The sequence below is a fragment of the Lathyrus oleraceus genome, chromosome 5 (genome assembly GCF_024323335.1).
Source record: "Lathyrus oleraceus cultivar Zhongwan6 chromosome 5, CAAS_Psat_ZW6_1.0, whole genome shotgun sequence".
In the NCBI taxonomy this organism is placed as follows: Eukaryota; Viridiplantae; Streptophyta; class Magnoliopsida; order Fabales; family Fabaceae; genus Lathyrus; species Lathyrus oleraceus.
This window is the reverse complement of record NC_066583.1, coordinates 371,116,389-371,121,661: the sequence shown is the minus strand read 5'-3', so window position 1 is coordinate 371,121,661 and position 5,273 is coordinate 371,116,389. Positions and strand designations below refer to the sequence as shown.

The 5,273-nt window shown below is 42.9% G+C and overlaps 1 pseudogene; it reads left to right on the top strand.

Annotated features, from left to right (window-relative positions):
• Window positions 1-2,252: 2,252 nt before the first annotated feature.
• LOC127084825 (60S ribosomal protein L5, mitochondrial-like) lies at window positions 2,253-4,160 on the top strand (annotated as a pseudogene).
• Window positions 4,161-5,273: the final 1,113 nt, after the last annotated feature.

The window sequence follows — 5,273 nt, the reverse complement described above, 5'->3', positions numbered from 1 at the left end:
TAGCCAGACTGATCCAGTCATCTATATCTCGTTTCGCCCCTTTTGGCTCTCTGCTTTGCTAGTATCCCAGTCCAAGATCTTATTGAAAGAGCCACAGCTTCTTAAAATTCAATAGCAAAGGATATTCACCCGGCTACTCAATCTTCTCTCTTTCACTCCTCAAGGCCTCTTCAAGCTAAGAAGACTCCTTTCAAGGTTATCCTTATTCTTATCTGCAGATCGGAGTCGTTCACTTCTCTGTCGAAAGAGCGTATTCTTTTATTGCAGCTAATTACAAATCTCAATCAGTCTTGTCTGTACACCAATCCCAATGGCTAATTCGGCTCTTAAGCCTGGAACTCAATCAAAAATAAATTATCTTTTGTCGAAATAACTCTCCCCCGCCCATCTTTACATTAGTGGGCGGACACCGCCCCAATCCTAAAACAGGAACGAATCTTTCAATTGCAGTCGACCACAAGATAAAGAAAGCGATTGAAGCAAGCATTAGTAGTATCCCCCTTCCTTCGTTGTGGGTCCCCCTCCCTTAATTATTTATAATCTCTTTGGCTATCAACTCAAAGAGTAAAGCGGTGGTAAGATATGAGGTTTTATCCCTCTTAGAGCTTTGAACTGACCGGCCTATGATCATTTAGGGGGAATTTATATAAATAGCTGGTGCGCTTGTTTGCGTCCAATCCGGATGTGAAGTCCTTACTTGCAGCCCTAGGTAAGGCGCGGGTTTAGTCTTCCAAGTAAAGGTTACGAAGTAAATGGACTTATTTTGATGGACTTACTTTCTCGCCTTTCCCCAGTAACCTCTGTCTCACTTATTGACCTATAATCTGACTGAGGTTAGACCAGTCAGCTTACTCGAACCTATAGTGGCAGCACCTATTCCACTACGTATCCGTCTGTCTGTTTAAAGTTAAACAAAGAAATTGCTTAGATAAGAGTCGATCTTTCTTCTCGTTTTTTCGAGTAGTTTGCTTGGATCGAATAAGCTACGCCCAATAGAGCTTAGCCCTGTGTAGGCCGAAATGGTCCCGCGAAGCCGGTCAACGTTAGCCAACAAGTCAAAAAAAACAAAAACAAAAACAACGAGAAGGTAGCGAGAGGGTAAGTGAAGTGAGAACTTGATTCAAAGAAGACTTTCGGTTGTGTGTCTAGTCTTTTTCTGGCCCAGGTAAACCGAACCAGGGAATACCTTTATTTTTACTTTATCAGAGTTCCTTCTTCCTTGCCTTGTCCAATAGGCGATAGGCTTACAGAAGCTCGTGAAAACAGTCTTTCTATTGTGGCGAGCGGCATCATATATAAGATCCGGCTGCATTTAGGAGTTATCTTTCCCTGTAACTAAAAATTAAATAAGAGAAGAAAGCTGGCAGCGCAGGTTGGATCCTAGCGTAGATTCCAGCTGTCCCTGTTGAATGAGTAGCTTCGACTTCACCTTTTATCGAAATTGGCTTCGTCTTCAGTCTATCGTAGTTCAAGATCGAAAAGAATGCATTGGAAGGTCAACTCGACCTACTTTGGTCAGTGCAATAGGATAGGAAGGAACTTTCTACGTCAATGCGAATAGAAGTTGACTATAGTCAGTGCACAGTGTAAGATTTTATATTCCGTAAGTGTCAGTAACTTAGTGCATGTAAGGCTTGGAAGAAGAAAAGGAAAGAAGAACAACCGCGCTGGTCGTAATAGATTTACTTTCATGCTGGAGCAAGAACTAGCATGAAAGTTCCATTTCAGGGAAGGCTTTTTGGACTAAGGGTACCATGATACTTTCTGTTTTGTCGAGCCCCGCTTTGGTCTCTGGTTTGATGGTTGCACGTGCTAAAAATCCGGTACATTCCGTTTTGTTTCCCATCCCAGTCTTTCGCGACACTTCAGTTTTCACATTTTTTAGTAATCTACCACTTATTAGGAAAATTCCCAATAGAGGGAAATACCTTTTATTTTTTTTACTAGATTATTGTCTTGTTCTTTCACGAGGAATAATGGAACTAGGTTATGTCTTCATGGAAGACCTCGCTAGAGCTGTGGCACAATTCTACCCCTCTTCATCTGGAGGAATGTCTGGGGGTTCAATCAACCTCCTTCCCCAGAGGGGGCTCTGCCTGTATTTCACGAAAACAAGATCAGCCTGGTCCTTCAGCTTCAGAAGGGGAGGGTCGGGCTGTCCGGGATTTTAGCAGTGAATTGCGTAATATTGAGTCATTACGCGAAGATAAGTCCCTAGATGTGAGCTACCGAAATGCCTTAATAAAAGGAATCCATTATAATTGAAATGAAAAAGTCCCTTTTACCGGGAAATCAAATAACAGATGAGGACATTCAGAGGGGAGTCGACTCCTATTTAACAGCCACCATGGGGCAGTCAGTTAATTATCGCCGGAAGAAGCTTTCATATATTCATAGGGATTTGACCGACCGTGGGTCGGCTAGTCCCTATTTGCAATAATCAAAGAAATAGAATCCATGAATGGCCCTTTTTTTTTAGCGTTCATGGATTGCTTTCCTCTTTTTTCTATCCATCTGAGTATTTCTGATAGCTTTTTCCCATGCATCCTTTCTGTTGGTCAACAACCAAGCACATCTCTCTATAGTTATTCACTACTCCGTGCAGGAAAGACTCTCTTTCTGTCTGGAGGGAATTTTTTTGTCTCAATCAATCACTATGTTTCCACTCAATTTTCATTACGAAGATGTATCACGTCAGGATCCGTTGCTCAAACTGAATCACGCCAACGTTATGGAAGTTCCTGGATCGTGTGAAATAAGATTAGTACCTAAGGCACCCTATGATTTAATAATAATAAATGGAAAATTGGCTATGGAGATTCCGCGCGGTCAGAAATTCATACAGACACAAAGGGGTTCGACAGGAAAGTCGTTTCGATCCAATCCATTCTTGGGGTCAAAAAAAGACAAAGGATATGTCAGTGACCTAGCACGACAAAGCACTCTCCGAGGGCATGGAATGTCTAATTTTTCGGTCAGAATATCGACAGTAATGTCTCTGTTAGATTCTCCGGTCGAAATACGGGAAAACTCCATTCAATTCTCGATGGAAACGGAGTTTTGCGAATTCTCCCCGGAACTGGAAGATCATTTCGAGATCTTCGAACATATTCGAGGGTTCAATGTTACTATTGTAACTTCGGCCACACACAAGATGAGACTTTACCACCGTGGAGCGGCTTTTTGCAAAAAGATGAGGGAGAAACTCAGTAAGAGATGTCGGAGAAGCGAATATACGAGATCACAAACGCAGATTGCTCGCGGCTAAATATGAATTGAGACGAAAGCTTTATAAAGCCTTTTGTAAAGATTCCGATCTTCCTAGTGATATGCGGGACAAACTTCGTTATAAGTTGTCCAAGTTGCCAAGAAATAGTTCCTTTGCACGAGTAAGAAACCGATGTATTTCCACGGGTCGCCCTCGTTCCGTATATGAGTTCTTTCGAATTTCTCGTATCGTTTTTTCGTGGATTAGCATCTCGAGGTCCTTTGATGGGCATAAAGAAATCGTCTTGGTAGCAACCGCCAAACCCATAAAACAAGGGTTAGCTCCGCAGCTGGTCCACAAGCAAGGTAAGTAGGTCCATTACCGGCCGGCTCCGGACCGAAAAGACCTAACGGAGTAATCCCTTATCTCGGATCGGAGATGCTAACGGGGCAGGAATCGAAGTGGGGGACCTATCTACCGCCTGTGTCTATCTCCTGTCAAGTATGCTCCCCAGACATAGACTACGTACAGGGTAGTACTCTTGGATATATATCACCACCGCGTGAACGTGAACATAACATTAAGTTACGAATGTAACTCCCGAGGGGTCGACCACTATTCTAAATAAAGTAAGGCGGAGAACTGTTGTTCATTGGAGCGCCGGAGTGCGGGGGTTGTTCCCATCATTGAAGTCAGAGTGTGGGACTGAGCCTTCCGAATGATAAAGAAAAAAAAGTGCTTAGTTTCGTTGGAAAACCAACGCAAATATCATATTGACTTTATCTCGCCCGGATAGATATAAAAGGTTGGAGAGAGTTACTTTATGAAATTGTCTCCTTTCTAAAGCTGCGCAAGGCGGCCCCACCCCTCTTTTCCCCCCTTTAATGAAAGACCCTCGCCCCAAAAAAATGGGATGAATTAAAAAAAAAGCTTTTTTTATTGATTCAGGGCGCAGCGAAACCAATTTATTTCAAGGCAAAAGGGGACTTACTTGACTTTTCCTGACGCTGAGTCATCCTATTCAAATCAAATTTAGCTATGTTAATCGAACAGGAAAGTTTTCAGATGATATGGACCCTGGACGAGAACCTCCAATTGCTTAGGGGTCGCACTCTGTGTCCCGCTTGGTGGACGAAATCTTCTCTCTCCTTTTAGAATTATTTCTCCCACACACCTTTGCCCTCTTTCACCGAAGAGGAAATAAAATATTCCAAGCGGACAGAGACCTAAATTTCCATTAGATTCATTCCTAAGCTTGCTTTGTTGCAGTAAGATGAGAGTGCTGGGGAGAAGAGAAAGCGGTAAAAACCCCTCAGATTCGGTCACCGAGCAGTCGTCCGACTCTTCAGTAACCCAGGATGACCCGACCCCTTCGACGCTCGCTTCTTTCGCTGTATACCCCCTCCATCCTTCGGAGGTGGAAGAAAGAAAAGGTACTATAAATAATTGATTCTTTATTCTTTTTAAGTAGGGCCCCAGAACGAAAAAAAGTGGGGGAACCTGAGTTGTCACGATAGGAAAGATAAAAAAATGACTATAAGGAACCAACGATTATCTCTTCTAAAACAACCTATATCCTCCACACTTAATCAACATTTGATAGATTATCCACCCCGAGCAATCTTAGTTATTGGTGGGGCTTCGGTTCGTTAGCTGGTATTTGTTTAGTAATTCAGATAGTGACTGGCGTTTTTTTAGCTATGCATTACACACCTCATGTGGATCTAGCTTTCAACAGCGTAGAACACGTTATGAGAGATGTTGAAGGGGGCTGGTTGCTCCGTTATATGCATGCTAATGGGGCAAGTATGTTTCTCATTGTGGTTCACCTTCATATTTTTCGTGGTCTATATCATGCGAGTTATAGCAGTCCTAGGGAATTTGTTCGGTGTCTCGGAGTTGTAATCTTCCTATTAATGATTGTGACAGCTTTTACAGGATACGTACCACCTTGGGGTCAGATGAGCTTTGGGGAGCTACAGTAATTACAAGCTTAGCTAGCGCCATACCTGTAGTAGGAGATACCATAGTTACTTGGCTTTGGGGTTTCTCCGTGGACAATGCC